Here is a 12,854-nt window from a genome sequence, read left to right on the forward strand (position 1 = left end):
TCGAGCGAACGAGTTTAAAGTAGCGCTTGCGTCGTGGGGGGGGGGTTTCGATGTGAAACTGCGAAAACAGGTTTTCGAGAAAGTACGATTGAAGTAACACATTGTTGAATTTCAAGGGCTAAAAAGTTTGTTGACTAAAGGTCGAGTTGTTGAATTCACCAAACCGAAGGGGCATCTGGTCAAGGTTTCTATACGAAGAAACGCGGATGTCGTGATAAAGAAACGATAGAAGTGGGGATACCTTCTGGGAAATAAACGTGAATTCGTAGGAAAGTTAGCGAAAGGATTCACGGGATCAGAAAAGTCGTCAAAGAATAACGGGTCTGGTAAATAAAGGATAAGGTAAGGATCTAGGTCACCGTACTCGTCGGTAGGTTGATTGGCTCGTGTCTTCGTCTTGCCACGCTTTCAAACATACCGGTAAGAAAGATGCCAATTTGCGGGGTTTCGGGGCGTGCTATGGTATAAGGTTCAACTTGAATAAGGATTAACCATGTAACGAGGGATTAGGGAGAAATAACTCTATGGTCCATGGAAAGGTGATTCAATTACTGGCACTATAATGAGAAGCATACACCACGCATGCTTTTCGTTTTCGAGACATGCAAACAGAAACCCGAAAAGTGTAGACTTACTAGAATGCCCCAAGAATCCTGGTGATAAGTCGTGTGAGGGAACAAGTCTCACTATTGAAGTTGAGAAAGGAAATACGCGAGTAAAAAGGATGCGAATGACGTCGTTCCTTCTAATATCCCATGATGTAAGAATGGCTCCCTTTTGTCGATTCGTTCTCGTAACTCCTCTATTTGGTCCATAGCAGACCTTTCCTGAGCAAGTTTGTCGGGTAAACGTCCTTCGTGTCGATTTGCAGTCCAAGGATGATATCAGGAAATACGTGGACGAGGACTTGGAATAACATGCTCCTTGCCCTTAGTGTATAGTGGCTTCGTATCAGGTTTAGGAGGACTCGCTTCCGTTTATTTCATAACATGCTAGCCTAGCCTTCATATGATCCACTGTGTTAATTACTAAATATACGCACTCGTACTAACATATATATATGCTAATGATATACGTACACACATGTGGGTTTTACACACATAAGTTATGCACAAGTAAATGTGGTTAGCCTACCATTACCAGGTGAGCATCTGAGGTTGACGAACCTTGCAATCCGGAGTGTGGTGTCGTTGTGGTTTTCATTAAAGAACGGTTATAGTCTAGTTTTCATATAAAATATTTTATTTCCCAAACCAAAAAATATTTTATATTTAAAACCTAGTTCGCTATAACCAATGGCTCTGATACCAATCTGTCACACCCTCAAAATCTACACGCGGAGTATTACCGCGAGGCGTGTGACGACCAGGATCTTAGCCACTAATTATTTTGAACGGATTAGTTATGGTTATAAACATTAGCGTAATTAGTGACCTAATTTAAATTTTTCAAAACAGAGTTTAAGTTCACAGCGGAAAGGGGAAAAAAACTTATCATAATTGAAACCGCAAGTTTATTAACATGTTACTTACGAACCACGCACTCCATCCGATTGCAACGTCCGTCCAAAGCTGTATCGAGCAACCTGCAAAGCATGCAGTAGAGTGTCAACATAATGTTGGCGAGTTCACGTGTTTGCAGTTTTCCAGTTTTAATTCCAAAAACTTGTTTTAACCAGTCAATTTACCCGTTTATACATGCCATGGGGAGCTACCCCAAAAGTTAGCGACTAAACTGTTTTTCCAATACCGAACACTAGGTAACCGTTGCGTTTCCGCAGGATGCCCCGATGTCAATGTTCTATCATCATTGACGGATGCCTGAGTACATTAGTTCACGCCCGATCCCATACGCGGGCACGGTGTGAGGCTGGTAAAACCTAAATAGCGCTATCAACTAATAACCCGTTCGCCTGGCCCCGGCGACTAATCGGTATTATGTAGTAGGGACTTGAGTGATAGAGTTTCGTTTAGTGCCGTTTGTTGCAATCCGTATAAACAGTAATTAACTAAAGGTTCCCAATAACAAGGGAAGAAAAGTAAGTTGTATCCCTCACCGGGGATATTGTTGTTACCCGTATCCCACACAAGGAGATAGAAATACCGCATCCCTCACAAGGAGATAGTAAGCAATTCCAACCCAGGAAAAGTTGTTTCGTTCCGTTTCCCAACCACCGGGAACGCATGCTTTAAGTAAAAAGTAGTGAACTCACCTTTGCTTTGCTCGGTAGTCAATTTACTTGTGTTACGTTGGTCAACCATACCCTATTATGGTTATTAATATCCATTAGGTTCGTAAGCAAGTAATGTCACGTATAAAGTACACGCATCTAACACGTAGCACGCATGTTACATTGTTACCCTATACGTTATTGGGTTTGTCCTAACATACGAGCAGTTAAACAGTTAACAGTAACACACAGTCCAAAACATGATATCACATTGTGCAGCCCAATAACGAAGTAGAGTGGTCCAGTCGAGACAAGGTGGTCTCGACTCGAGACTATGAGGTCTCGAGTCGCAACCCAGCGATTTCGAGTTGCTGCCGAAGATCTCGAGCTTTGCATTTCTGAGTCGCAACATTGAGGTCTCGAGTCAGCCTTGAGTCGAAATCAGGAGATCTCGAGTCGCAACTGTGCTGGTCTCGGCTCCTGGAGCGCCTTGTCTGGTTGATGGTCTCGAGTCGCAACACTGAGGTCTCGACTCGTTCCATGTTGATGCTTCTAGAATTATCAGAATAGTACTATCCAATCAAAATTCATAAACATCTACTATCCAATCAACTTTCACTAACATGTTTCCAATTTTCTTATACTTACCAATCAGATCAAATGCATGTATTTTCAAATATTTCACCACATATTCAAACAGTTAACATTAATTCTTCTTTTCGAATCCACATACAAAATAGTCAATACATTAATCCTTCTAGGCATACATGCTTTTACCTCTTATTTATACCAAATCCACCAATAAGTCAGTACCATGACAAGGACCACCAAAGATGTAACTAGAAATCTTATTCAGACCAAGAATCACAAATTTATATATTATAAAATTCCACAATCTATTACCCTAATCTTACTATTTTCGAAATCACTTAAAAACCATCAGACATATTTAGAGTTTCTTATCATTATCAGGTACATCACACACTATAGCAGTTGATGTTCGAACATTCTAAATGCCCCCCCCCTTTTTTTTATTTCCATTTACACTAAAATTCTACAATTAGATACATGTTCACAGATTTGTTCAGCTATACATATCGGTCCATATGTTGATACCACAAGCAAAATCTAATAAATCTGAATTGGACTCGTAACCACTTTCATTTTTCAAATCAAGCAACTAAAACAGATCTCAGATAACAAGATTTTCTATCACTGATTCATGACCACATCCTCTAATACTACACAGTTAACCAATATGTATTATATTTCAATTCACCAATCAAAAATGTTTACAAATAATAATCACAAGACTATTATTTGGCCAAGAACCACGAAAAGCATATAAACACAGCCTATAAATACTGACCAATCGATTTACGGGTTGAACGGGCCCTCCGCTGCCGTCACCGTTTCTGTCACCGGCGTTACTGGTTCGTCGGGGAGCCACAACCAAATCATCGTCATCACCTCAGCTCCCCCCTTCATTTCTGTCTCTTCAGTCCCGAGCCGCCACCACCACCATAGCAGCTGCCAAATGTCTCCAACCCACCACCATGTCGTGAGGTGTATGTGTGCGATGCAGGGTAATGGTGTGTAGATATGTGGGTGTGGAGGTGTGAGTGGGGAAAATGATGACCGAAGTACAGAGGGGTTTATGTGTGCGTGTGGTAGCCGGAGAGGGTCGTCGGAGTCCTCTGATTGCACACAAGGTGTGCGGTTGTGAGAGAGTGAAAGGGAGAAGAGGAGTGGGTCGGGTGTTGTGTGAGCTCGCCAGGAAAGAAGGGAAGTGCTGGAGAGAAGCTGATCGGGGAACAAAGGGTGTCGGAGATTGCCGGAATCCGGCTCCGGTCGTCGATCGGAAATGAGAGGGAACAAGGGTGGATCTGATCTCTTGTTTGCGGCTGGTATGCTTCTTTGTAGGGTTTTTTTTTGGGTTCTTATAAAATAAGGGTGGGTTTTATAAGGTATTTAAATAGGCTAGGGTTTTAGGTTTAGGTTAGTTGGGTTAGGCCTGGCCCAAGAGTGTGAATCTGTTTAAACGACTACGCGCTCAAACCAATTGGCCCGATTAAAATTAACTAACACGTATATAATTAAAGCTTTCGTCGCGGATTATTATTTCGTAAATAATAATAATATTTATTATAAGAGTCATATTAATATATACATGTGTTACTAAAATGCCCTTCTCTCGACAACGAGAGTACGGGTTGTCACATTCTCCCCATGTTACCGGAATTTCGTCCTCGAAATTTAGGCAACAGTCAAATGATACGCTCTATGTGTATATACAGACTCTATTACCATACGTAGATACAAGCAGTTTCACGAAAGTCCACAGAATGAACATGTAAGCCACATAGTACATATAGTCACGTAGCACGTAAAAATCACATAGCATTAGATTCACAAAGTCGTAAGTATCTCACACAGTACGAATTTTCACAAACTTAAATATAACATCTAAGAAACGTACAGGAAAACCCGAAGTGTCACATTATCCCCAAGTTCAAGAAATTTCGTCCCGAAATTTAGCGCGCAACCACTGACAAGCTAGTGTGTTTAAATGTTTCCGTAGGGTGTCACATCGCCCCCTGTTGGTTTGAAATTTCTTCACAAAATTTGGCGGTAGCTTCAGTGCTGGAAGTAATGTTTGTAACCAACTGGGGATACATGCGCGTCATCTGATTTTCCCATTACCATGTAAACTCTGGGCCACGGCGTGAGTTCCATCGAACTCGGTCTGTTGGTTACACTATGCTCGAGGGTTTTGATTTCCTGATCCTCGATCTCAATTGGTTTCTCAACAAAGCGTAGTTTGTTGCTGATCACGGGTTCCTAAAAGGAACAACGAATGTTTCATCTGATAAACACTTCTTCAGATTAGGCACGCGAAAGACGTTGTGTACCGCATTCAGCTCTTCAGGCAGGTTTAGTCTATAACAACCTTACCGATCCTCTCGGTAAATTTTGAACGGTCCAACATATCGCGGATTAAGTTTTCCCAGTTTGTCAAAACGTACCACACCCTTCCAGGGTGAAACTTTAAGTAGAACCCAGTCTCCGACTCGGAGTTCTAGAGGTTTCCTATGCTTATACGCGTAGCCTTTCTGACGGTCTGGAGCTGCCGCCATGCGTTGTCTATTCTGGGCAATCCTACCCGCTGTGTCAAGTGCAAGTTCTGGGCCGGTAATTTGGCTTCCGCCCAACACAGAGGTGACCGGCATCTGCGTCCGTGCAATACCTCAAATGATGCTGCCTGAATGCCAATGCGGTAGCAGTGGTTGGAAGAGATTCTACAAAGGGAAGTGTCACTCGTGTCCAAGGACTATAATACATGTTCTCAGCATGCGTTGGAGTGTTTGGATGGTGCGTTTGGCCTGACCATCTGTTTGCAGGCGATAAGTGGTGCTCATGCCTAACTGTGAGCCAAAGGTTTTTGTATTCAGTTTGAGACAAATCGAATACAGAACGTTGGTTTCGATCAAAAGTGATAGAAGTTGGCACTCCGTGCCCCCACAGCTAGTAGATGGTTGTAGGTTCGGAAATTTATCGGTTTCTTTGGTTGCGTGTTGTTACTAGCAGACATTTCACCAATGCCTTGGATAGGATAGGATAAGATAGAAGCACCTCGTAGAATATCTTCTAGTTGTTGGAGTTGCGGATATTTGAGCTTCTCTCAAATGCTAGGTGATGCTCTTTCGAGTTTAATCCCTGGTGGGTTGCGTAAACGGTCGAGGAAAGCGGGCTTTGCGACATTAAAAGTCGCGCGTTGGAAACTTAGCGCAAGACGGTTTGAGTCGTAGAAGTACCAGGGTAAAGCGGAGGAGTCGTTCGGACTACCTCGGGTTTTCGGAGTAGGTTCAGATGTCGTCGAAAGAAACAAGCATTGAATTTTGACAAGATGGAATAAATTCGAGTGTCGTAACTAGGTGTTGACCGAATCGAGTCCGACGAACAGTGCTTGTGATACCTTTAACCTCCAAGGTATCCTTGACTCGTTGCTCCAACGAGTAATCGTTCGTAAAAAGTATTTCATCCGACAGAGATTTGCGAATAATAAAATAAGATAAGGATTGTAAGATTAGTGAAACATTACATCATGAATCACGAAAATGTGAGAGGGGAAAACGAAATAAAGGCGTTCACTTGAGACAAGGTGCAACGGTCTTGGGATTGACAGTAAGGGTTCATCTGTTGCCATTGCACCCACTGATCGTACACAAGTTGTATGTGGTTAGAATAAAGAACGTTGCTTGCCTGATGAGGGGTGTTACGTCGAAGTGGTTAGCACAATAAGAAGTAGCTAGAGAGGGATGATCGTTGCGCAGATTTGTAGGTTTCAGGTTCTACTGAGACGTCCGCCAGGATGTGGTTTCTCAGGTCGGTAGAAAATCAAATTCGAGTGAGTTGTTCTAAGTCGAGCGAACGAGTTTAAAGTAGCGCTTGCGTCGTGGGGGGGGGGGGGGTTTCGATGTGAAACTGCGAAAACAGGTTTTCGAGAAAGTACGATTGAAGTAACACGTTGTTGAATTTCAAGGCTATTTACCAGGCTCCCAGTAGCCTCCAAAATCTCAGTCCAAGTTCTTTCAAGCCACGGGTGGTCTCTATTGGACCACTGCACAGAAAAGATGAGAATCTACAACGATTTGAAGTGCGGAAATCTGCTTCATCGACACAACAAGTACAAACGTTAACAAAATGTGTGGAGGAGGTGGCTTCGAAGATAGCGAAAATCAAGGGAAGATATGCTGACATTGAGTCTTATGAATATGATGATATCGAACTCACCAAAATGATGGTTACGGATGCTTGTTTCATACTTGAATTCATTCACGAGATTTCAGCAGGTTCCACCTTGCCGTTGCAGGACCAGTACATACCTTATGACCTGGTGTTACTAGAGAACCAAATCCCCTTTTTTGTTCTTAAAGGCTTATATGAGTGCGTTATTTACAAATTTGGAAAAACTCAACCTCTTGCTGAATTTATCCAGCCGCTTCTGAAGTATGCCAACCTCTTTAAAAGAAAACTAAAAGTATGCGGTAGCAGCTTATATGCCAATCTTGATCATATTCTTGGCTTATTGCATCATTGTTACCAGTCTAAAAATGATATTTCATCAGGTTTTCCAAGTTCAACAATCCACTCGGCTGTAGAACTCGACCGTGTCGGAGTAAACTTTATGCCTAACCAAGATGCAAAATGGCCAATGGCCATGGAAGTGAAATTCATCCGTTCAAGATTATTCTGGTTTTTGTTTAAGCCTACTCTCACAATGCCAACGTTGCGTATCAATGATTTTACAGAGTAGGTCTTAAAAAATCTCATTGCATACGAGCAGTCATATAGGGCCAATCCTTACGTCACATCATATGCCAGAGCCATGAATATGCTAATTGATACGGATGAGGACATTGCCAAGTTGGTGAGAGCAAAAGTTATTATCAATCATATAGGTTCAAATGAAGAGGCTGCAAATATGATTAACAGGATATGCAAGGAAGTTGTTCCGGAACATTTCTATTACACTCGACAGTGGGAAGAACTGGATAGCCATTTCAAAGGTTACTGGCCCAGAAAGATTGTGAAGTTAAAGCGTACTTATTTCCATAGTCCATGGAGTATCATTGCGCTATTTGCTGGAATCGTCCTTTTTGTTCTTGCTATGCTTCAAACTATCTTTACCATCATGTCTTCCTGAAGCAAATAACAAAGACTAAATAGTGTAGGTTAATCGTGATGGGTAGTGGTACAAGTCAAAATCGGATATCATTGGATGCGGGTCGAAGCTAAGATAGGCTAGAACGTGTCATCAGGTACGGGAAATGGAGTTCCTAAGTTAAACGGGTCAGTAGAAAAATAATGTCACATGTTTTTATGTGTTAGATTAGAACATGGGTTAGTTTTGTTTATGCAAGTAGTGCATCAAATAAACATGGAATGACGGTAGAAGTTTCAAGAGATCCTAGGAGTATATTTGTTTGTTTTTCTATTTTCCTATTTATGTAATATTTTCAGCAAGAATGAAAGTGTATGGGTTGATGCATAAAAGTAAGACACTTTTCTATAGGTGCTCATTTATTAATGAAAGTGTGTTCGTTGTTGCATAAAAGTAAGACACTTTTCTATAGGTGCTCATTTATTAAAAGTGCATGGAGCTGATTAATAAAAGTAACCTGAATTATAAATTGATTTCGTTTCGGGCATGAGCTGGATATTACCGTATGGGGTCGTCCCCGGTACGTCTTGGGGCGGCGCCGGCCCCCCTTTCCACTTCCTCACCTGAGTCGTCGTGGAGATCGTCCTGGCCAAGAAGATGAGGACGGGCCTCCCCACCCTCACACACACATATACATATACAACATATATATATATAGGTAAAGAGTAAAATACAAATGCGCTTATCGTACGATACGTACGCGATTATCCCAGCCGTTCGATCAGGTGCAGATCTGGTGCAAATTCAATACATATCGTATGTGAAAAAATGGTTAGCATGGGGTAGTGTGAAAAATGGCATGGGGTGTGTAGATGAACAAAATCGCATGTGGAAGATTTGAATATCGCATGTGAAAAAATGGCATGGGGTAATGTGAAAAATGGCATGGGGTGTGTAGAATCGCATGTGGAAGATTGAATATCGCATGTGAAAAAATTGCTAGCATGGGGTAATGTGAAAAATAGCATGGGGTGTGTAGAATCGCATGTGGAAAATTGAATATCGCATGTGAAAAAATGGCATGGGGTAATGTGCAAAATGGCATGGGGTGTGTAGAATCGCATGTGGAAAATTGAATATCACATGTGAAAAAATGGCATGGGGTAATGTGAAAAATGGCATGGGGTGTGTAGAATCGTATGTGGAAAATTGAAAATCGCATGTGAAAAAATTGGCTAGCATGGGGTAATGTGAAAAATGGCATGGGGTGTGTAGAATCGCATTGGAAAATTGAATATCGCATGTGAAAAATCTGTGTGTGTGTGTGTGTTACTGTTCATCTTCTTCGATTGTTAGTCGATCATTGTCAGTCTTCTTCCGTTTGACCCTTACAACTCCCAAATTAGTAGTTCTTATTATCGATATCGCACTAAAAGGAACGAAGGGAGGTTGGAGAAGAAGATTTTCAGGTTTTTGAATTTGATTTATGGTTTGATTTTGAACTATCATCGGTCAATTACAGAGATTTATGACCTCGCAATGTCATCGGTCAATCACAACTGGAGGTGATTTTACATTTTAGCGCCCCTATATATATATATATATATATAATATATATATATATATATATATATATATATATATATATATATATATATATATATATATATATATATATATATAGGGGACCGCTAGAATGAGAACCAACTCGAGTTGTAAGAACCGCGAGAACCACACCGTATGGGGCGAGGTGGACCAAATTTTTTTTTTCAAAAACGTAGATGCATGTATTATAAACACATTCGTAAAAAATAATTTAAAAAAAAAATGCCGTGCGTGTAGTTTTTTACACCACAAGTTTGTGGTTTACGAGTCCCGTAAATTTACGGAACTCGTAAACCACAAACTTGTGGTGTAAAAAACTACATGCACGACATTTTTTTTAAAATTTTTTTATGAATGTGTTTATAATACATTCATCTACGTTTTTGAAAAAAAAATTGGTCCACCTCGCCCCGGATCAAGTAGTTCTCGCGGTTCTTACAACTCGAGATGGTTCTCAATCTAGCGGCCCCCTATAATCACCTCCAGTTGTAAGAACCGCGAGAACCACTCTCCACCAATCAGATGATGACAACCAAAAGAATAATATAGTCATTTAATCAAAACAATTAAATCATCTATCTCTTCCATTAAAGTCTCTTTAATTTCTCTCTCTTCAATTTCTCTCTCTTCAAATTTCTCTCTCCTCTTTTTATTACTTTATTTAAAAAGATTTGTAAAAAAAATTGTAAAATAATTTTTGTTAAAAAAAATTTAAAACCGTAAAAAAAGTTTTCATAAAAAATGTAAAAAAGTTTAAAAACGTGTGTGTAAAAAATATTTTTGTAAAAAAGGATAAAACCGTAAAAAAGTTTTCGTATAAGTTTTTGTCTTTTGTAAAAAAAGTTTTTATGAAAAAATAAATTTGTAAAAAATTTTTGGTAAAAAAGTTTTTGTAAAAAAAAAAAGTTTAAAACCGTAAAAAACGTTTTCGTAAAAAAACGTAAAAAAGTTAAAAAACATGTGTGTAAAAAAAAGTTTTTGTAAAAAAAAAAGGTTAAAACCGTAAAAAGAATTTCGTATAAATTTTGGTTCTTTGTTAAAAAGTTTTTGTGAAAAAAAATGTAAAAAACTTTTTTTTAAGTTTTTTTTGTAAAAAGAAAGTTTAAAACCGAAAAAAAAGTTTTAAACCATAAAAAAAATTTAAAAACGTGTGTGTAAAAAAACGGCACGTAAATACGTGGCGAAAAAACGGAGCATAAAAAAAGTACGTAAAAAACGGGGTGTAAAAAAAGGCGCGTAAAACGGGGCGTAAAAAACGGCTCGTAAAAAAACCGAGTTATAAAACGACGCGTAAATATGGGGTGTGAATACGGGGACGTAAAAAACGGCTCGTAAAAAACCGGCTCGTAAAAACGTTTTTTGTAAAAAAAATCATGACAAAAATTGTTTTTTGTAAAAAAAAATCAACGCAAAACAACGGGGCATTAAAAATGGGTTGTAAAAAAACGGGTGACAAAACGACGGGTAAATAAGGGGCGTGAATACTGGGGGTAAAAACGGCGCGAAAAAACGCGACGTGAAAAACGGCGCGTAAAACCGGGCATAAAAACGGCGTGTAAAAAACCGGTCGAAAAAACGGCGGGTAAAAACAGGGCGTAGAAAAACGACGCGTAAAAGCGGGGCGTAAAACCGACGCGTTAAAAAACCGACGCGTAAAGCCTGGCGTAAGAAAACGGCGTGTGAAAAAGTCGAGCTTAAAAACGGCGTGCAAAAAATTGTTTTTGTTTAAAAATCTGGATCTAAAATAGTTTTTAATAAAAAAAATTCTGTTTTAAAAAACAAATAATGTAATAATACAAAAAAAGTAATAAAAAAAACAATAAAGACAAAAAAGAGTAAATTTACTAAACAAACCTTTTGTATTAAAATATTAAAAACATAATCATACAAAAAGTATTTAATATTAGTTTTAATTACTTTTAATCTCATCCATCCATCTTGAAAATCTAATGGTTGGAAAGTGGTTCTCTTGGTTCTTACAACTGCGAGTGGTTTCATTTTAGCGGCCCCAATATATGTGTATATATATATATATATATATATATGTAGGGAGAAGATCATGCGAGAACCACCTCTTATTGTGAGAACCGCGAGAACCAATGTGAACACACCAAAAATGCCTAAAAATAGCTAAAAATCACACAAAATTTTTTTTTTAATATTTTTTATATAAAAATCGCTACTTTTCGAAGAAAAAAAAAATTTTTGGCCACTAAAAGTAGCTATCTGAGCATAAAAAATATTAAAAAATAAATTTAGATTTTTTTTTTTATTTTTTTAGATTTTTTTTAGGTTTTTTGAGGGTTTAGTTTTTAATATTTTAGCTTGAGGGGTGGGGGGATTTAGGTTTTTTTTTGGGGGGGGGGGGGGGTTAGGTTTTTTTTTCGGGGGGGGGGGTTAGGTTTTTTTTAGGTTTTTTGGGGGTTTTAGTTTTTAGCATTTAGCTTTGGGGGGGGGGGTTAGGTTTTTTAGGGGGGGGGGGGGTGGGGGTTAGATTTTTTTAGGTTTTTTTTTAGGTTTTTTAGCTATTTTAGGTTGTGTTCACATTGGTTCTCAACGTTCTCACAATAAGGGTGGTTCTCGCATGAGCCCCTCCCTATATATATATATATATATATATATATATATATATATATATATATATATATATATATATATATATATATATATATATATATATATATATATATAGGGAGCCGCTAGAATGAGAACCACCTCGAGTTGTAAGAACCGCGAGAACTACACCCCACGGAGCGCCGTTCGCCATGATTTTTTTTTACAAGTAGATGTGTATATTATAAACACAGCCGTAAAAAATCATGGCGAACGGCGCTCCGTGGGGTGTAGTTTTTTACACCACAAGTTTGGTGAAAAAAAAAAGAAAAAAGAAAAAAAATTAAAAAACACCAAACTTGTGGTGTAAAAAACTACACCCCACGGAGCGCCGTTCGCCATGATTTTTTACGGCTGTGTTTATAATACACACATCTACTTGTAAAAAAAAAATCATGGCGAACGGCGCTCCGTGGGGTGTAGTTCTCGCGGTTCTTACAACTCGGGGTGGTTCTCATTCTTGCAGCCCCCTATATATATATATATATATATATATATATATATATATATATATATGTATATATATATATATATAGGGTAAGGTTCATGCGAGAACCACCTTATTGCGAGAACCGCGAGAACCAATGTGAACACAACCTAAAATAGCTAAAAAAACCTAAAAAAACCCTAAAAAAAACCTAACCCCCACCCCCCCCCCCCACAAAAACCTCCCCCCCCCCTCCCAAGCTAAATGCTAAAAACTAAAACCTAAAAAAAACCTAACCCCCCCCCCAACCCCCCCCCCCCCAACCCCCCCCCCTCCCCCACCCCCCAAAAACCTAAACCGCCCACCCCCCCCCC

The sequence above is a fragment of the Helianthus annuus genome, chromosome 14, assembly GCF_002127325.2.
Source record: "Helianthus annuus cultivar XRQ/B chromosome 14, HanXRQr2.0-SUNRISE, whole genome shotgun sequence".
Lineage (NCBI taxonomy): Eukaryota > Viridiplantae > Streptophyta > Magnoliopsida > Asterales > Asteraceae > Helianthus > Helianthus annuus.